Below are 21,332 nucleotides of genomic sequence, written 5' to 3'. Positions count from 1 at the left end.
CGTCCGCTTTTCTTTCCTGAGTGTCTCCTAGTGCGGTCTGCCAGGGAAATGCGGGGGTTGGTCTGGAAATGCAGGTAGAATCTAGTGCCTCCCCCTGGACAGGGGAGGTAATTAGCGGATTTCACCCTGCAAGGCAACACCTGTGACACCAAGCACCTGCTTGGAGGGTGGCCCCAAACCTCCCCGACACACTCGGCCGTGTTCCGGAATTCTGAGTGTGGGGATGTTCCGTCTTCTGTCTGCAGCGCCTTGGAACTCCTAGGAGCCCTCTGTGTTTCTTCCCCGAGTGTCTCCTAATGCGGGCTCCCGGGGAAATGCCGGGGTTGGTCTGGAAATGCAGGTAACATCTTGTGCCTCCACCTGGACAGGGGAGGTAATTAGCGGACTTCCCCCTGCCAGGCAACACCTGTGATACCAGGCAGCTGCGTGGATTGCGGCCCCAATCCTCCCCCACACACTCGGCGATGATCCGGAATTCTGAGCCTGGGGAGGTTCCGTCTTCTGTCTGCAGCGCCTGGGATCTCCTAGGAGCCTTCCGCGTGTCTTCAACTTTTGTCTCTTTGTGCGGGATGACGGGGAAAGGCGGGGGTTGTGCTGGAAAAGCAGGTAGCATCTAGTATCTGCCCCTGGACAGGGGAGGAAATTAGCGGAATTCCCCCTGCAAGGCAAAACCTGTGACACCAGGAAGCTGCGTGGAGGTTGGTCCCAAACCTCCCCCACTCACCAGGGCATGTTCCGGAATTCTGAGTGTGGGGAGGTTCCGTCGTCTGTTTGCAGCGCCTGGGATCTCCTAGGAGCCCTCCACGTGTCTTCCCCTAGTGTCTCCATGTGCGGGCTGCCAGGGAGATGCGGGGGTTGGGCTGGAAATGCAGGTAGAAACTAGTGCCTCCCCCTGGACAGGGGAGGTAATTAGCGGAATTCCCCCTGCCAGGCAACACCTGTGACACCAGAGAGCTGCGTGGAGGGCTGCGAAAAACCTCCGCACACACTCGGCCGTGTTCTGGAATTCTGAAAGTTGGGAGGTTTCGTCTTCTGTCTGCAGCACCTGAGATCTCCTAGGAGCCGTCCGTGTGTCTTCCCCGAGTGTCTCCTAGTGCGGGCTGCCGGGAAAATGCGGGGGTTGGCTGGAAATGCACGTAGCATCTAGTACCTACCGCTGGACAGGGGAGGAAATTAGCGGAATTCCCCCCGCCAGGCAACACCTGTGACACCTGACAGCTGCATGGAATTCTGCCCCAAACCTCCCTCACACACTCGGCCTTGTTGCGGAATTCTGAGTTTGAGGAGTTTGCGTCTTCAGTCTGCAGCGCCTGGGATCTCCTAGGAGCCATCCGCGTGTATTCCCCGAGTGTCTCATATTGCGGTCTTACGGCGAAAGGCAGCGGTAGGCCTGGAAATGCAGGTACAATCTAGTGCCTCTCCCTGGATAGGGGAGGTAATTAGCGGAATTCCCCCTGTAAGGCAAAACCTGTGACACCAGGCAGCTGCGTGGAAGTTGGTCCCAAACCTCCCCCACACACTCGGCCGTGTTCCGGAATTCTGATTGTGGGGAGGTTCCGTCTTTTGTCTGCAGTGCCTGGGATCACCTAGGAGCCCTCCGCGTGTCTTCCCCTAGTGTCTCTTAGTGCGGGATGCCTGGGAAAGGCGGGGGTTGGGCTGGTAATGCAGGTAGCATCAAGTGCCTCCCCCTGGACTGGGCAGGATATTAGCGGACTTCCCCATGCAAGGCAAAACCTGTGACACCAGGCAGCTGCGTGGAGGTTGGTCCCAAACCTCCCCCAAACACTCGGCCGTGTTCCGGAATTCTGATTGTGGGGAGGTTGCGTCTTTTGTCTGCAGTGCCTGGGATCAACTAGGAGCCCTCCGCGTGTCTTCCCCTAGTGTCTCTTAGTGCGGGATGCCTGGGAAAGGTGGGGGCTGAGCTGGTAATGCAGGTAGCATCAAGTGCCTCCCCCTGGACAGGGGAGGTAATTAGCGGACTTCCCCCTGCCAGGCAACACCTGTGACACCAGGCAGCTGCGTGGAGGGTGGCCCTAATCCTCCCCGAAATACTCGGCCGTGTTCCGGAATTCTGAGTGTGGGGATGTTCCGTCTTCTGTCTGCAGCGCCTGGGAACTCCTGGAACCCTCCGCATCTCTTCCCCGATTTTCTCCTTGTGCTGGCTGCCGGGGAAAGGCGGGGTTTGTGCTGGAAATGCAGGTAGCATCTAGCGCCTCCCCCTTGACAGGGGAGGTAATTAGCGGAATTCCCCCTGCCATGAAAAACCTGTGACACCAGGCAGCTGCGTGGAGTGTGGCCCCAAACATCCCCCACTCACCAGGGCGTGTTCCGGAATTCTGAGTGTGGGGAGGTTCCGTCTTCTGTCTGCAGCGCCTGGGATCTACTAGGAGCCCTCCGCGTGTCTTCCCCGAGTATTTCCTAGTGCGGGCTGCTGGGTAATAGTGGGGGTTTGGCTGGAAATTCAGGTAGCACCTAGTGCCTCCAGCTGAACAGGGGACGTTATTAGCGGACTTCCCCCTGCTAAGCAACACCTATAACATCAGGCAGCTTCGTGGAGGGCGGCCCCAATCCTCCCCCACATACTCGGACGTGTTCCGGTATTATGAGTGTGGGGAGTTTCCGTCTTCTGTCTGCAACGCGTGTTATCTCCTAGGAGCCCTCCGCGTGTCTTCCCCCATTGTCCCTTTGTGCGGGATGCCAGGGAAAGTCGGGGGTTGGGCTGGAAATTCAGGTAGCATCTAGTGACTCCCCCTGGACAGGGGAGTTAATTAGCGGACTTCCCGCTACCATGCAACACCTGTGATACCAGGCAGCTGCGTGGAGTTTGGCCTTAAACCTCCCCGACATACTCGACCGTGTTCCAGAATTCTGAGTGTGGGGATGTTCTGTCTTTTGTCTGCAGCTCCTGGGAACTCCTGTAGCCCTCCGCCTGTCTTCCCCGAGTGTCCCTTTGTATGGGCTGAAGGCGAAATGCCGGGGTTGTGCTGGAAATTCAGGTAGCATCTAGTGCCTCCCCCTGGACATGGGAGGTAATTAGCGGAATTCCCCCTGCCAAGCAAAACCTCTGACACCAGGCAGCTGAGTAGAGTGCGGCCCGAAACCTCCCCCACACACTCGGCCATTATTCAGATTTCTGAGTGTGGGGAGGTTCCGTCTTCTGTCTGCAGCGCCTGTGATCTCCTAGGAGCCTTCCGCGAGTCTTCCCCGAGTGTCTCCTAGTGCGGGCTTCCGGGGAAACGCGGGGGTTAGACTGGAATGCAGGTAGCATCTAGTGCCTCCACCTGGACAGGGGAGGTAATTAGCTGACTTCCCCCTGCCATGCAAAACCTGTGACACCAGGCAGCTGTGTGGAGGGCGGTCCCAAACCTCCCCCACACTCTCAGCAATGTTCCGGAATTCTGAGTGTTGGGATGTTCCGTCTTCTGTATGCAGCGCCTTGGATCTCAAAAGGGCCCTCCTCGTGTCTTCCCCGAGTGTCTCCTAGTGCGGGTTTCAATGGAAATGCGGGGGTTGTGCTGCAATGCAGGTAGCATCTAGTGCTTCCCCTGGACAGGGCAGGTAATTAGCGGATTTCTCCCTGCTAGGCAACACCTGTGACAACAGGCAGGTGCGTGGAGGGTTTCCCTAATCCTCCCTGACATACTCGGCCGTGTTCCGGAGTTCTGAGTGTGGGGATGTTCCGTCATCTCTCTGCATCGCCTGGGAACTCCTGGAGCCCTCCGCCACTCTTCCTCGAGTTTCTCCTAGTGCGGGCTGCAGGGTAAAAGCGGGGTTTGGTCTGGAAATGCAGGTAGCATCAAGTGCCTCCCCCTGGACAGGGGAGGTAATTAGCGGACTTCCCCCTGCCAGGCAACACCTGTGACACCAGGCAGCTGCGTGGAGGGTGGCCCTAATCCTCCCCGAAATACTCGGCCGTGTTCCGGAATTCTGAGTGTGGGGATGTTCCGTCTTCTGTCTGCAGCGCCTGGGAACTCCTGGAACCCTCCGCATCTCTTCCCCGATTTTCTCCTTGTGCTGGCTGCCGGGGAAAGGCGGGGTTTGTGCTGGAAATGCAGGTAGCATCTAGCGCCTCCCCCTTGACAGGGGAGGTAATTAGCGGAATTCCCCCTGCCATGAAAAACCTGTGACACCAGGCAGCTGCGTGGAGTGTGGCCCCAAACATCCCCCACTCACCAGGGCGTGTTCCGGAATTCTGAGTGTGGGGAGGTTCCGTCTTCTGTCTGCAGCGCCTGGGATCTACTAGGAGCCCTCCGCGTGTCTTCCCCGAGTATTTCCTAGTGCGGGCTGCTGGGTAATAGTGGGGGTTTGGCTGGAAATTCAGGTAGCACCTAGTGCCTCCAGCTGAACAGGGGACGTTATTAGCGGACTTCCCCCTGCTAAGCAACACCTATAACATCAGGCAGCTTCGTGGAGGGCGGCCCCAATCCTCCCCCACATACTCGGACGTGTTCCGGTATTATGAGTGTGGGGAGTTTCCGTCTTCTGTCTGCAACGCGTGTTATCTCCTAGGAGCCCTCCGCGTGTCTTCCCCCATTGTCCCTTTGTGCGGGATGCCAGGGAAAGTCGGGGGTTGGGCTGGAAATTCAGGTAGCATCTAGTGACTCCCCCTGGACAGGGGAGTTAATTAGCGGACTTCCCGCTACCATGCAACACCTGTGATACCAGGCAGCTGCGTGGAGTTTGGCCTTAAACCTCCCCGACATACTCGACCGTGTTCCAGAATTCTGAGTGTGGGGATGTTCTGTCTTTTGTCTGCAGCTCCTGGGAACTCCTGTAGCCCTCCGCCTGTCTTCCCCGAGTGTCCCTTTGTATGGGCTGAAGGCGAAATGCCGGGGTTGTGCTGGAAATTCAGGTAGCATCTAGTGCCTCCCCCTGGACATGGGAGGTAATTAGCGGAATTCCCCCTGCCAAGCAAAACCTCTGACACCAGGCAGCTGAGTAGAGTGCGGCCCGAAACCTCCCCCACACACTCGGCCATTATTCAGATTTCTGAGTGTGGGGAGGTTCCGTCTTCTGTCTGCAGCGCCTGTGATCTCCTAGGAGCCTTCCGCGAGTCTTCCCCGAGTGTCTCCTAGTGCGGGCTTCCGGGGAAACGCGGGGGTTAGACTGGAATGCAGGTAGCATCTAGTGCCTCCACCTGGACAGGGGAGGTAATTAGCTGACTTCCCCCTGCCATGCAAAACCTGTGACACCAGGCAGCTGTGTGGAGGGCGGTCCCAAACCTCCCCCACACTCTCAGCAATGTTCCGGAATTCTGAGTGTTGGGATGTTCCGTCTTCTGTATGCAGCGCCTTGGATCTCAAAAGGGCCCTCCTCGTGTCTTCCCCGAGTGTCTCCTAGTGCGGGTTTCAATGGAAATGCGGGGGTTGTGCTGCAATGCAGGTAGCATCTAGTGCTTCCCCTGGACAGGGCAGGTAATTAGCGGATTTCTCCCTGCTAGGCAACACCTGTGACAACAGGCAGGTGCGTGGAGGGTTTCCCTAATCCTCCCTGACATACTCGGCCGTGTTCCGGAGTTCTGAGTGTGGGGATGTTCCGTCATCTCTCTGCATCGCCTGGGAACTCCTGGAGCCCTCCGCCACTCTTCCTCGAGTTTCTCCTAGTGCGGGCTGCAGGGTAAAAGCGGGGTTTGGTCTGGAAATGCAGGTAGCATCTAGTGCCTCCCCTTTGACAGGGGAGGTAATTAGCGGAATTCCCCCTGCCAGGAAAAACCTGTGACACCAGGCAACTGCGTGAGTGCGGCCCAAATATCCCACAATCACTAGGCCGTGTTCCGGAATTCTGATGTGGGGAGGTTCCGTCTTCTGTCTGCAGCGCCTGGGATCTAATAGGAGCCATCCACGTGTCTTCCCCGAGTGTCTCCTAGTGCGGGCTTCTGTGGAAAGGTGGGGGTTTGGCTGGAAATTCAGGTAGCATCTAGTGACTCCCCCTGATCAGGGGAAGTATTTAGCGGACTTCCCCCTGCCAAGCAACACCTATGACACCAGGCAGCTTCGTGGAGGGCGGCCCCAAACCTCCCCCACACACTCAGCCGTGTTCCGGAATTCTGAATGTGGGGAGGTTCCGTCTTCGGTCTACAGCGCCTGTTATCTCCTAGGAGCCCTCCGCGTGTCTTCCCCTATTGTCTCTTTGTGCGGGATGCCAGGGAAATGCGGGGGTTGGGCTGTTAATGCAGGTAGCATCTAGTGAATCCCCCTGGACAGCGGAGTTTATTAGCGGAATTCCCCCTACAAGGCAACACATGTGACATCAGGAAGCTGCGTGGAGTTTGGCCCAAAACCTCCGCGACATACTCGGCCTTGTTCTGGAATTCTGAGTGTGGGGATGTTCCATCCTCTGTCTGCAGCTCCCGGGTGCTCCTGTTGCCCTCCTCGTGTCTTCCCCGAGTGTCTCCTACTGCGTGCTGCCGGGGATATGCGGGGTTTGTGCTGGAAATGCAGGTATAATCTAGTGCCTCCCCCTGGAAACGGAAGGTAATTAGCGGACTTCCCCCTGCCAGGCAACACCTATGACACCTGGCAGCTGCGTGGAAGGCGGTCCCAAACCTACCCCACATTCTCGGGCCTGTTCCAGAATTCTGAGTGTTGGGAGGTTCCGTCTTTGGTCTATAGAGCCTTGGATCTCAAAAGGGCCCTCCGCGTGTCTTCCCCGAATGTCTCCTAGTGCGGGCATCCGGGCAAAGTCGGGGGTTGTGCTGTAAATGATGGTAGCATCTAGTGCGTCCCACTGGACAGGGGAGGTAATTAGCATACTTCCCCCAGCCAGGCAACACCTGTGACATCAGCAGCTACGTGGAGGGTTGCCCCAAAACTGCCACACACACTCGGCCATGTTCCGGAATTCTGAGTGTGGGGAGGTTCCGTCGTCTGTTTAGCGCCTGGGATCTCCTAGGAGCCCTCCACGTGTCTTCCCCGAGTGTCTCTGAATGAGGGCTTCCAGGAAAATGCAGGGATGGGCTGGACATGCAGGTAGCATGTAGTGCCTCACCCTGGACAGGGGAGGTAACTAGCGGAATTCCCCCTTCCAGGCAACACCTGTGACATCAGGCTGCTGCGTGGAAGGCGGCCATAAACCTCCCCCACATACTCGGTCGTGTTCCGGAATTCTGAGTGTGGGGTTGTTCCGTCTTCTGTCTGCAGCGCCTGGGATCTCCCGCAGCCCTCTGCCAGTCTTCCCCGAGTTTCTCCTAGTGCGGGCTGCCGGGGAAATTCGGGGAATGGGATGGAAATGCATGTATCATCTAGTGCCTCCCCCTTGACAGGGGAGGTATTTAGCGGACTTCCCATTGCCAGGAAACACCTGTGACACCAGGCAGCTGCGTGGTGGGCGGCCCCAAACTTCCCCCAATCACACGGACGTGTTCCGGATTTCTGAGAGTGGGGAGGTTCCGTCTTCTGTCTGCAGCGACTGGGATCTCCGAGGAGCCCTCCGCGTGTCTTCACCGAGTGTCTCCTAGTGCGGGTTTCCAGGGAAATGCGGGGTTTGGGCTGGATATGAAGGTAGCATCTAGTGCCTCCCCCTGGACTGGGGAGGTAATTAGCGGACTTCCCCCAGCCAGGCAACACCTGTGACACCTGGCAGATGCGAGGAAGGCGGCCCCAAACCTCCCTCACACACTCGGCCGTGTTCTGGAATTCTGAGTTTGGGGAGGTTGCGTCTACAGTCTGCAGCACCTGGGATCTCCTAGGAGCCCTCCGCGTGTCTTCCCCGAGTGTCCCCTTGTATGGGCTGACGGAGAAATGCCGTGGTGTGCTGGAAAAGCAGGTAGAATCTAGTGCCTCCCCCTGGACGGGGGAGGTAATTAGCGGATTTCACCCTGCAAGGCAACACCTGTGACACCAGGCACCTGCTTGGAGGGTTGCCCCAAACCTCCCCGACACACTCGGCCGTGTTCCGGAATTCTGAGAGTGGGGAGTATGCGTCTTCAGCCTGCAGTGCCTGGGATCACCTAGGAGCCCTCCGCGTGTCTTCCACTGGTGTCTTTTAGTGCGGGATGCCGGGGAAAGGCGGGGGTTGGGCTGTAAATGCAGGTAGCATCTAGTGCTTCCCCCTGGACTGGGGAGGTTATTAGCGTACTTCCCCCTGTCAGGCAACACCTGTGACCCCTGGCAGCTGCGAGGAGGTTGGCCCCAAACTTCCCCACTCTATCGGATGTGTTCCCTAATTCTGAGAGTGGGGAAGTTTTGTCTTCTGTCTGCAGCGCCTGAGATCTCCTAGGAGCCGTCCGCGTTTTTTCCTGAGTGTCTCCTAGTGCGGGCTGCCAGGGAAATGCGGGGGTTGGTCTGGAAATGCAGGTAGAATCTAGTGCCTCCCCCTGGACAGGGGAGGTAATTAGCGGATTTCACCCTGCAAGTCAACACCTGTGACACCAGGCACCTGCTTGGAGGGTGGCCCCAAACCTCCCCGACACACTCGGCCGTGTTCCGTAATTCTGAGTGTGGGGATGTTCCGTCTTCTGTCTGCAGCGCCTTGGATCTCCTAGGAGCCCTCCGTGTGTCTTCCCCGAGTGTCTCCTAATGCGGGCTCCCAAGGAAATGCCGGGGTTGGTCTGGAAATGCAGGTAACATCTTGTGCCTCCACCTGGACAGGGGAGGTAATTAGAGGACTTTCCCCTGCCAGGAAACACCTGTGACACCAGGCAGCTGCATGGAGTGCGGCCCCAATCCTCCCCCACACACTCGACAGTGATCCGGAATTCTGAGTCTGGGGAGGTTCCGTCTTATGTCTCCTGCGCCTGGGATCTACTAGGAGCCCTCCACTTGTCTTAAACAAGTGTGTCATTGTGCGGGATGCCGGGGAAAGGCGGGGGTTGGGCTGGAAATACAGGTAGAATCTAGTGCCTGCTCCAGGACAGGGGAGGTAATTAGCGGAATTTCCCCTGCCAGGCAACACCAGTGACACCAGGCAGCTGCGTGGATTGCGGCCCCAATCCTCCCCCACACACTCGGCCATGATCCGGAATTCTGAGCCTGGGGAGGTTCCGTCTTCTGTCTGCAGTAGCCTGGGATCTCCTAGGAGCCTTCCGCATGTCTTCAACTTTTGTCTCTTTGTGCGGGATGACGATGAAAGGCGGGGGTTGTGCTGGAAAAGCAGGTAGCATCTAGTACCTGCCCCTGGACAGGGGAGGAAATTAGCGGAATTCCCCCTGCAAGGCAAAACCTGTGACACCAGGCAGCTGCGTGGAGGTTGTTCCCAAACCTCCCCCACACACTCGGCCGTGTTCCGGAATTCTGATTGTGGGGAGGTTCCGATTTCTGTCTGCAGTGCCTGGGATCACCTAGGAGCCCTCCGCGTGTCTTCCCCTGGTGTCTCTTAGTGCAGGATATCGGGGAAAGGCGGGGGTTGGACTGGAAATGCAGGTAGCATCTAGTGCCTCCCCCTGGACTGGGGAGGTTATTAGCGTACTTCCCCCTGTCAGGCAACACCTGTGACCCCTGGCAGCTGCGTGGTGGTTGGACAAAAACTTCCCGACACTATCGGATGTGTTCCGGAATTCTGAGTGTTCGGAGGTTCCGTCTTCAGTCTGCAGCGCCTGGAATCTCCTAGGAGCCCGCCGCGTGTCTTCCCCTAGTGTCTATTAGTGCGGGATGCCGGGGAATTGCGGGGGTTGGTCTGGAAATGCAGGTAGCATCAAGTGCCTCCCCCTGGACAGGGGAGGTAATTAGCGGACTTCCCCCTGTCAGGCAACAACTGTGACACCAGGCAGCTGCGTGGAGGGTGGCCTTAAACCTCCCCGAAATACTCGGCCGTGTTCCGGAATTCTGAGTGTGGGGAGGTTCCGTCTTCTGTCTGCAGCGCCTGGGATCTCCTAGGAGCCCTCCGCGTGTCTTCCCCGAGTGTTTCCTAGTGCGGGCTGCCGGGGAAAAGTGGGGGTTTGGCTGGAAATTCAGGTAGAACCTAGTGCCTCCAGCTGAACAGGGGACGTAATTAGCGGACTTCCCCCTGCCAAGCAACACCTATAACACCAGGCAACTTCGTGGATGGCGGCCCCAAACCTCCCCCACACACTCGGCCGTGTTCCGGTATTATGAGTGTGGGGAGCTTCCGTCTACGGTCTGCAGCCCCTGTTATCTCCTAGGAGCCATCCGCGTATCTTCCCCTATTGTCTCTTTGTGCGGGATGCCAGGGAAAGGCGGGGGTTGGGCTGGAAATGCAGGTAGCATCTAGTGACTCCCCCTGCACAGGGGAGTTAATTAGCGGACTTCCCCCTACCAGGCAACACCTGTGACCCCTGGCAGCTGCGTGGAGTTTGGCCCTAAACCTCCCCGACATACTCGACCGTGTTCTGGAATTCTGAGTTGAAGATGTTCCGTCTTCAGTCTGCAGAACTTGGGATCTCCTAGGAGCCGTCCGTGTGTCTTCCCCGAGTGTCCCCTTGTATGGGCTGACGGCGAAATCCCGGGTTTGTGCTGGAAATGTAGGTAAAATGTAGTGCCTCCCCCTGGACAGGGGAGGTAATTAGCGGACTTCCCCCTGCCAGGCAACACCTGTGACACCAGGCAGCTGCGTGGAGGTAGGACCCAAACCTCCCCCACACACTCGGCCGTGTTCCGGAATTCTGATTGTGGGGAGGTTCCGATTTCTGTCTGCAGTGCCTGGGATCACCTAGGAGCCCTCCGCGTGTCTTCCCCTGGTGTCTCTTAGTGCAGGATATCGGGGAAAGGCGGGGGTTGGACTGGAAATGCAGGTAGCATCTAGTGCCTCCCCCTGGACTGGGGAGGTTATTAGCGTACTTCCCCCTGTCAGGCAACACCTGTGACCCCTGGCAGCTGCGTGGTGGTTGGACACAAACTTCCCCACACTATCGGATGTGTTCCGGAATTCTGAGTGTTCGGAGGTTCCGTCTTCAGTCTGCAGCGCCTGGAATCTCCTAGGAGCCCGCCGCGTGTCTTCCCCTAGTGTCTATTAGTGCGGGATGCCGGGGAATTGCGGGGGTTGGGCTGGAAATGCAGGTAGCATCAAGTGCCTCCCCCTGGACCGGGGAGGTAATTATCGGACTTCCCCCTGTCAGGCAACACCTGTGACACCAGTCACCTGCGTGGAGTTCGGCCCCAACCCTCCCCCACACACTCGGCCGTGTTCCGGAATTCTGAGTGTGGGGAGGTTCCGTCGTCTGTTTGCAGCGTCTGGGATCTCCTAGGAGCACTCCACGTGTCTTCCCCGAGTGTATCCGAGTGCGAGTTTCCAGGGAAATGCGGGGATGGGCTGGACATGCAGGTAGCATGTAGTGCCTCACCCTTGACATGGCAGGTAATTAGCAGAATTCCCCCTGCCATTCAACACCTGTGACACCAGGCAGCTGCGTGGAGTTCTGCCCCTAATCTCCCCCACACACTCGGCCGTGTTCCGGAATTCTGAGTGTGTGGAGTTTACATATTCTGTCTGCAGCGCCTGGGATCTCCTAAGAGCCCTCCGCGTGTCTTCCTCGAGTGTATTCTAGTGCGGGCTGCCGGGGAAATGTGGGGGTTGGGCTGGAAATGCAGGTAGAATCTAGGGCCTCCACCTGGACAGGGGAGGTAATTAGCGGACTTCCCCCTGCCAGGCAACACCTGTGACACCAGGCAGCTGCGTAGATTGCGGCCCCAATCCTCCCCCACACACTCGGTCATGATCCGGAATTCTGAGCCTGGGGAGGTTCCGTCTTCTGTCTGCAGCGCCTGGGATCTCCTAGGAGCATTCCGCGTGTCTTCAACTTTTGTCTCTTTGTGCGGGATGACGGGGAAAGGCGGGGGTTGTGCTGGAAAAGCAGGTAGAATCTAGTACCTGCCCCTGGACAGGGGAGGAAATTAGCGGAATTCCCCCTGCAAGGCAAAACCTGTGACCCCTGGCAGCTGCGTGGTGGTTGGCCCCAAACTTCCCCACACTATCGGATGTGTTCCGGAATTCTGAGTGTTCGGAGGTTCCGTCTTCAGTCTGCAGCGCTGGGGATCTCCTAGGAGCCCGCCGCGTGTCTTCCCCTAGTGTCTATTAGTGCGGGATGCCGGGGAATTCGGGGGTTGGGCTGGAAATGCAGGTAGCATCAAGTGCCTCCCCCTGGACAGGGGAGGTAATTAGCGGACTTCCCCCTTTCAGGCAACAACTGTGACACCAGGCAGCTGCATGGAGGGTGGCCCTAAACCTCCCCGAAATACTCGGCCGTGTTCCGGAATTCTGAGTGTGGGGATGTTCCGTCTTTTGTCTGCAGCGCCTGAGAACTCCTGGATCACTCCGCCTCTCTTCCCTGAGTTTCTCCTAGTGTGGGCTGCCGGGGAAAGGCGGGGTTTGTGGTGGAAATGCAGGTAGCATCTCTTGCCTCCCCCTTGACAGGGGAGGAAATTAGCGGAATTCCCCCTGCCATGAAACACCTGTGACACCAGGCAGCTGCGTGGAGTGCGTCCTCAAATATCCCCCACTCACTAGGCCGTGTTCCGGAATTCTGAGTGTGGGGAGGTTCCGTCTCCTGTCTGCAGCCCCTGGGATCTACTAGGAGCCATCCGCGTATCTTCCCCTATTGTCTCTTTGTGCGGGATGCCAGGGAAAGGCGGGGGTTGGGCTGGAAATGCAGGTAGCATCTAGTGACTCCCCCTGCACAGGGGAGTTAATTAGCGGACTTCCCCCTACCAGGCAACACCTGTGACCCCTGGCAGCTGCGTGGAGTTGGTCCTAAACCTGCCCGACATACTCGACCGTGTTCCGGAATTCTGAGTTGGGGATGTTCCGTCTTCAGTCTGCAGCACTTGGGATCTCCTAGTAGCCGTCCGTGTGTCTTCCCCGAGTGTCCCCTTGTATGGGCTGACGGCGAAATGCCGGGTTTGTGCTGGAAATGCAGGTAGAATCTAGTGCCTCCCCCTGGACAGGGGAGGTAATTAGCGGACTTCCCCCTGCCAGGCAACACCTGTGACACCAGGCAGCTGCGTGGAGGGAGGCCCCAAACCTCCCCCACACACTCGGCCGTGTTCCGTGATTCTGACTTGTGGAGGTTCCCTCTTCTGTCTGCAGCACCTGAGATCTCTTGGAGCCGTCCGCATGTCTTCTCCGAGTGTTTCCTAGTGCGGGAAGCCAGGGAAATGCGGGGGTTGGGCTGGAAATGCAGGTAGAAACCAGTGCCTCCCCCTGGACAGGGGAGGTAATTAGCGGAATTCCCCCTGCCAGGCAACACCTTTGACACCAGACATCTGCGTGGAGGGCTGCCAAAAACTTCCCCACACACTCAGCCGTGTTCCAGAATTCTGAGTGTGGGAGGTTCCGTCTTCTGTCTGCAGTGTCTGGGATCTACTAAGAGCCATCCACGTGTCTTCCCCGAGTGTATTCTAGTGCAGGCTGCCGGGGAAAAGTGGGAGTTGTGCTGGAAATGGAGGAAGAATCTAGTGACTCCCCTTGTACAGAGGATATAATTAGCGTAATTCTCCCTGCCACGCAACACCTGTGACACCTGGCAGCTGCGTGCAGGGATGCCTCAAACCTCTCCGACACACTCGGCCGTGTTCCGGAATTCTGACTGTGTGGAGGTATCGTCTTCTGTCTGCAGCGCCTGAGATCTCCTAGGAGCCGTCCGCGTTTCTTTCCTGAGTGTCTCCTAGTGCGGGCTGCCGGGGAAATGCGGGGGTTGGGCTGGAAATTCAGGTAGCATCTAGTGCCTCCCGCTGGACTGGGGAGGTTATTAGCGTACTTCCCCCTGTCAGGCAACACATGTGACCCCTGGCAGCTGCGTGCGTGTTGGCCCCAAACTTCCCCAAACTATCGGATGTGTTCCGGAATTCTGAGTGTTGGGAGGATCCGTCTTCAGTCTGCAGCGCCTGGGATCTCCTAGGAGCCCGCCGCGTGTCTTCCCCTAGTGTCTCTTAGGGCGGGATGCCGGGGAAATGCGGGGGTTGGGCTGGAAATGCAGGTAGCATCAAGTGCCTCCCCCTGGACAGGGGAGGTAATTAGCGGACTTCCCCCTGCCAGGCAACAACTGTGACACCAGGCAGCTGCGTGGATTGTGGCCCTAAACATCCCCGACATACTCGGCCGTGTTTCGAAATTCTGAGTGTGGGGATGATCCATCTTCTGTGTGCAGCGCCTGGGAACACCTGGAACACTCCGCCTCTCTTCCCCGTTTCACCTAGTGTGGGCTGCCAGGGAAAGGCGGGGTTTGTGCTGGAAATGCAGGTAGCATAGAGTGCCTCCACCTGGACAGGGGAGGTAATTAGCGGACTTCCCCTGCCAGGCAACACCTGTGACACCAGGCAGCTGCGTGGAGGGAGGCCCCAAACCTCCCCCACACACTCGGCCGTGTTCCGGAATTCTGATTGTGGGGAGGTTCCGTCTTCTGTCTGCAGTGCCTGGGATCACCTAGGAGCCCTCCGCTTGTCTTCCCCTAGGTGTCTCTTAGTGCGGGATGCCGGGGAAAGGCGGGGGTTGGGCTGGAAATGCAGGTAGCATCTACTGCCTCCCCCTGGACTGGGGAGGTTATTAGCAAACTTCACCCTGTCAGGCAACACCTGTGACCCCTGGCAGCTGCGTGGAGGTTGGCCGCAAACTTCCCCACACTATCGGATGTGTTCCGGATTTCTGAGTGTTGGGAGGTTCCGTCTTCAGTCTGCAGCGCCTGGGATCTCCTAGGAGCCCGCCGCGTGTCTTCCCCTAGTGTCTATTACTGCGGGATGCCGGGGAAAATGCATGGGTTGGGCTGGAAATGCAGGTAGCATCAAGTGCCTCCACCTGGACAGGGGAGGTAATTAGCGGACTTCCCCCTGTCAGGCAACACCTGTGACACCAGGCAGCTGCGTGGAGGGTGGCCCTAAACCTCCCCGAAATACTCGGACGTGTTTCGGAATTCTGAGTGTGGGGATGTTCCGTCTTTTGTCTGCAGCGCCTGAGAACTCCTGGATCACTCCGCCTCTCTTCCCTGATTTTCTCCTAGTGCGGGCTGCCGGGGAAAGGCGGGGTTTGTGTTGGAAATGCAGGTAGCATCTCTTGCCTCCCCCTTGACAGGGGACGAAATTAGCGGAATTTCCCCTGCCATGAAATACCTGTGACACCAGGCAGCTGCGTGGAGTGCGGCCTCAAATATCCCCCACTCACTAGGCCGTGTTCCGGAATTCTGAGTGTGGGGAGGTTCCGTCTTCTGTCTGCAGTGCCTTGGATCTCCTAGGAGCCCTCCGCGTGTCTTCCCCGAGTGTCTCCTTGTGCGGGATGCCAGGGAAAGGCGGGGGTTGGGCTGGAAATGCAGGTAGCATCTAGTGACTCCCCGTGGACAGGGGAGTTAATTAGCGGACTTCCCCCTACCAGGCAACACCTGTGACTCCAGGCAGCTGCGTGGAGTTTGGCCCTAAGCCTCCCCGAAATACTCGACTGTTTTCCGGAATTCTGAGTGTGGGGATGTTCCGTCTTTTGTCTGTAGCTCCTGTTAACTCCTGGAGCCCTCCGCCTCTCTTCCCCGAGTGTCCCCTTGTATGGGCTGACGGCAAAATGACAGGGTTTTGCTGGAAATGTAGGTAGAATCTAGTGCCTCCCCCTGGACAGTGGAGGTAATTGGCGGAATTCCCCCTGCCAGGCAACACCTGTGACACCAGGCAGCTGCGTGGATGGAAGCCCCAAACCTCCCCCACACACTCGGCCGTGTTCCGGAATTCTGATTGTGGGGAGGTTCCGTCTTCTGTCTGCAGTACCTGGGATCACCTAAGGAGCCCTCCGCGTGTCTTCCCCTGGTGTCTCTTAGTGCGGGATGCCGGGGAAAGGCGGGGGTTGGGCTGGAAATGCAGGTAGCATCTACTGCCTCCCCCTGGGCTGGGGAAGTTATTGGCGTACTTCCCCCTGTCAGGCAACACCTGTGACCCCTGGCAGCTGCGTGGTGGTTGGCCCCAAACTTCCCCACACTATCGAATGTGTTCCGGAATTCTGAGTGTGGAGAGGTTCCGTCTTCTGTCTGCAGCGCCTTGGATCTGCTAGGAGCACTCCGCGTGTCTTCCCCGAGTGTATCCTAGTGCGGGCTGCCGGGGAAATGCGGGGGTTGGGCTGGAAATGCAGGTAGCATCTAGTGCCTCCACCTGGACAGGGGAGGTAATTAGCGGACTTCCCCAGCCAGGCAACACCTGTGACACCAGGCAGCTGCGTGGAGTGCGGCCCCAATCCTCCCCCACACACTAGGCCATGATCCGGAATTCTGAGTCTGGGGATGTTCCGTCTTCTGTCTGCAGCGCCTGGGATCTCCTTGGAGCATTCCGCGTGTCTTGTACTTGTGTCCCTTTGTGCGGGATGACGGGGAAAGGCGGAGGTTGTGCTGGAAAAGCAGGTAGCATCTAGTACCTGCCACTGAACAGGGGAGGAAATTAGCGGAATTCCCCCTGCCAGGCAACACCTGTGACACCTGACAGCTGCATGGATTTCTGCCCCAAACCTCCCTCACACACTCGGCCTTGTTGCGGAATTCTGAGTTTGGGGAGTTTGCGTCTTCAGTCTGCAGCGCCTGGGATCTCCTAGGAGCCCTCCGCGTGTATTCCCCGAGTGTCTCATATTGCGGGCTTACGGCAAAAGGCAGGGGTAGGCCTGGAAATGCAAGTACCATCTAGTGCCTCTCCCTGGACAGGGGAGGTAATTAGCGGACTTCCCCCTACCAGGCAACACCTGTGACACCAGGCAGCTGCGTGGAGGGAGGCCCCAAACCTCCCTCACACACTCGGCCGTGTTCCGTGATTCTGACTTTGCGGAGGTTCCGTCTTCTGTCTGCAGCACCTGAGATCTCCTAGGAGCCGTCCGCATGTCTTCCCCGAGTGTCTCCTAGTGCGGGCTGCCAGGGAAATGCGGGTGTTGGGATGGAAATGCAGGTAGAAACTAGTGCCTCCCCCTGGACAGGGGAGGTAATTTGCGGAATTCCCCCTGCCAGGCAACACCTGTGACACCAGACAGCTGCGTGGAGGGCTGCCAAAAACCTCCCCACACACTCGGCCGTTTTCCGGAATTCTGAGTGTTGGGAGGTTCCGTCTTCTGTCTGCAGTGTCTTGGATCTACTAGGAGCCATCCACGTGTCTTCCCCGAGTGTATTCTAATGCGGGCTCCCGGGGAAATGGGAGAGTTGTGCTGGAAATGCAGGAAGAATCTAGTGAGTCCCCTTGGACAGAGGATATAATTAGCGGACTTCTCCCTGCCACGCAACACCTGTGATACCTGGGAGCTGCGTGCAGGGAGTCCCCAAAACTCCCCGACACACTCGGCCGTGTTCCGGAATTCTGACTGTGGGGAGGTATCGTCTTCTCTCTGCAGCGCCTGTGATCTCCTAGGAGCCGTCCGCGTTTCTTTCCTGAGTGTCTCCTAGTGCGGGCTGCCGGGGAAATGCGGGGGTTGGGCTGGAAATGCAGGTAGCATCTACTGCCTCCACCTGGAATGGGGAGGTAATTAGCGGACTTCCCCCTGCCAGGCAATACCTGTGACACCAGGCATCTGCGTGGAGTGCGGCCCCATTCCTCCCCCACACACTAGGCCATGATCCAGAATTCTGAGTCTGGGGAGGTTCCGTCTTCTGTCTGCATCGCCTGGGATCTCCTAGGAGCCTTCCGCGTGTCTTCAACTTGTGTCACTTTGTGCAGGATGACGGGGAAATACGGGGGTTGTGCTGGAAAAGCAGGTAGCATCTAGTACCTGCCCCTGGACAGGGGAGGAAATTAGCGGAATTCCCCCTGCCAGGCAACACCTGTGACACCAGGCAGCTGCGTGGTGTGCGGCGTAAAACATCCCCCACTCACTAGGCCGTGTTCCGGAATTCTGAGTGTGGGGAGGTTCCGTCTTCTGTCTGCAGCGCCCGGGATCTCCTAGGAGCCCTCCGCGTGTCTTCCCCAAGTGTTTCCTAGTGCGGGCTGCTGGGGAAAAGTGGGGGTTTGGCTGGAAATTCAGGTAGCACCTAGTGCCTCCAGCTGAACAGGGGACGTAATTAGCGGACTTCCCCCTGCCAAGCAACACCTATAACACCAGGCAGCTTCGTGGAGGGCGGCCCCAAACCTCCCCCTCACACTCGGCCGTGTTCCGGTATTATGAGTGTGGGGAGCTTCCGCCTTCTGTCTGCAGTGCCTGTTATCTCCTAGGAGCCCTTCCGCGTGTCTTCCCCTATTGTCCCTTTCTGCGGGATGCCAGGGAAAGAATGGGGGTTGGGCTGGAAATGCAGGTAGCATCTAGTGCCTCCACCTGGACAGGGGAGGTAATTAGCGGACTTCCCCTGCCAGGCAACACCTGTGAAACCAGGCAGCTGCGTGGAGTTTGGCCCTAAACTTCCCCAACATACTCGACTCTGTTCCGGAATTCTGAGTGTGGGGATGTTCCGTCTTCTGTCTGCAAGTACCTGGGATCACCTAGGAGCCCTCAGGGTGTCTTCCCCTGGTGTCGCTTAGTGCGGGATGCCGGGGAAAGGCGGGGGTTGGGCTGGAAATGAAGGTAGCATCTACTGCCTCCCCCTGGACTGGGGAAGTTATTGGCGTACTTCCCCCTGTCAGGCAACACCTGTGACCTCTGGCAGCTGCTTGGAAGTTGGCCCCAAACTTCCCCACTCTATCGGATGTGTTCCGGAATTCTGAGTGTGGGGAGGTTCCGTCTTCTGTCCGCAGCGCCTTGGATCTCCTAGGAGCCCTCCGCGTGTCTTCCCCGAGTGTATCCTAGTGCGGGCTGCCGGGGAAATGCGGGAGTTGTGCTGGAAATGCAGGAAGAATCTAGTGACTCCCCTTGGACAGAGGATATAACTGAGCGGACTTCTCCCTGCCACGCAACACCTGTGACACCTGGCAGCTGTGTGCAGGGAGTCCCCAAACCTCCCCGACACACTCGGCCGTGTTCCGGAATTCTGACTGTGGGGAGGTATCGTCTTCTGTCTGCAGCGCCTGAGATCTCCTAGGAGCCGTCCGCGTTTCTTTCCTGAGGGTCTCCTAGTGCGGGCTGCCAGGGAAAGGCGGGGGGTTGGGCTGGAAATGCAGGTAGCATCTGGTGCCTCCACCTGGAATGGGGAGGTAATTAGCGGACTTCCCCCTGCCAGGCAATACCTGTGACACCAGGCATCTGCGTTGAGTTCGGCCCCATTCCTCCCCCACACACTAGGACATGATTCAGAATTCTGAGTCTGGGGAGGTTCCGTCTTCTGTCTGCAGCGCCTGGGATCTCCTAGGAGCCTTCCGCGTGTCTTCAACTTGTGTCACTTTGTGCGGGAAGACGGGAAAATGCGGGGGTTGTCCTGGAAAAAGCAAGTAGCATCTAGTACCTGCCCCTGGACAGGGGAGGAAATTAGCGGAATTCCCCCTGCCAGGCACACCTGTGACACCTGACAGCTGCATGGAAGTCTGCGCCAAACTTCCCTCACACACTCGGCCGTGTTCCGGAATTCTGATTTTGGGGAGGTTCCGTCTTCTGTCTGCAGTGCCTGGGATCACCTAGGAGCCCTCCGCGTGTCTTTCCCTGGTGTCTCTTTGTGCGGGATGCCGGGGAAAGGCGGGGGTTGGGCTGGAAATGCAGGTAGCATCTACTGCCTCCCCCTGGACTGGGGAGGTTATTAGCGTACTTCCCCCTGTCAGGCAACACCTGTGACCCCTGGGAGCTGCGTGGAGGTTGGCCCCAACCTCCCCACACTATCGGATGTGTTCCGGAATTCTGAGTGTTGGGAGGTTCCGTCTTTAGTCTGCAGGGCCTGGGATCTCCTAGGATCCCCCCAAGTGTCTTCCCCTAGTGTCTATTAGTGCGGGATTCCGGGGAAATGCGGGGATTGGGCTGGAAATGCAGGTAGCATCAAGTGCCTCCCCCTGGACAGGGGAGGTAATTAGCGGACTTCCCCCTGTCAGGCAACACCTGTGACACCAGGCAGCTGCGTGGAGGGTGGCCTTAAACCTCCCCGAAATACTCGGCCGTGTTCCGGAATTCTGAGTGTGGGGATGTTCCGTCTTTTGTCTGCAGCACCTGAGAACTCCTGGATCACTCCGCCTCTCTTTCCTGAGTTTCTCCTAGTGCGGGCTGCCGGGGAAAGGCGGGGTTTGTGCTGGAAATGCAGGTAGCATCTCTTGCCTCCCCCTTGACAGGGGACGAAATTAGCGGAATTCCCCCTGCCATGAAAATACCTGTGACAGCAGGCAGCTGCGTGGAGTGCGGCCTCAAATATCTCCCACTCACAAGGCCGTGTCCCGGAATTCTGAGTGTGGGAAGTTCCGTCTTCTGTCTGCAGCGCCTGGGATCTCCTAGGAGCCCTCCGCGTATTTTCCCCGAGTGTTTCCTAGTGCGGGCTGCCGGGGAAATGTGGGGGTTTGGCTGGAAATTCAGGTAGCACCTAGTGCCTCCAGCTGAACAGGGGACGTAATTAGCAGACTTCCCCCGGACAAGCAACACTTATAACAAAAGGCAACTTCGTGGAGGGGGCCCCAAACCTCCCCGACACACTCGGCCGTGTTCCAGAATTCTGACTGTGGGGAGGTATCGTCTTGTCTGTCTGCAGCGCCTGAGATCTCCTAGGAGCCGTCCGCGTTTCTTTCCCTGAGTGTCTCCTAGTGCGGGCTGCCGAGGAAATGCGGGGGTTGGGCTGGAATTGCAGGTAGCATCTAGTGCCTACCCCTGGACAGGGAGGTAATTAGCGGACTTCTCCCTGCTAGGCAACACCTGTGATACCAGGCAAGTGCGAGGAGGGTGGCCCCAAACCTCCCCGACACACTCGGCCGTGTTCCGGATTTCTGAGTGTGGGGAGGTTCCGTCTTCTGTCTGCAGCGCCTTGGATCTCCTAGGAGCCCTCCGCGTGTCTTCCCCGAGTGTATCATTGTGCGGGCTGCCGGGGAAATGCGGGGGTTGGGCTGGAAATGCAGGTAGCATCTAGTGCCTATCCCTGGACAGGGGAGGTAATTAGCGGAATTCACCCTGCCAGGCAACACCTGTGACACCAGACAGCTGCGTGGAGGGCTTCCAAAAACCTTCCCACACTCTCGGCCGTGTTCCGGAATTCTGAGTGTTGGGAGGTTCCGTCTTCTGTCTGCAGTGTCTGGGATCTACTAGGAGCCATCCACGTGTCTTCCCCGAGTGTATTCTAGTGCGGGCTTCCGGGGAAATGCGGGAGTTGTGCTGGAAATGCAGCAAGAATCTAGTGACTCCCCCTGGACAGGGGAGGTAATTAGCGGACTTCTCCCTGCTAGGCAACACCTGTGATACCAGGCAACTGCTTGGAGGGTGGCCCCAAACCTCCCCGACACACTCGGCCGTTTCCGGATTTCTGAGTGTGGGGAGTTCCGTCTTCTGTCTGCAGCGCCTGGGATCTCCTAGGAGCCTTCCGCGTGTCTTCAACTTGTGTCTCTTTGTGTGGGATGACGGGGAAATGCGGGGGTTGTGCTGGAAAAGCAGGTAGCATCTAGTACCTGCCCCTGGAC

Source organism: Camelus ferus, chromosome 36 (genome assembly GCF_009834535.1).
Source record: "Camelus ferus isolate YT-003-E chromosome 36, BCGSAC_Cfer_1.0, whole genome shotgun sequence".
Taxonomy (NCBI): Eukaryota; Metazoa; Chordata; class Mammalia; order Artiodactyla; family Camelidae; genus Camelus; species Camelus ferus.
This window is presented reverse-complemented; position numbering follows the sequence as displayed.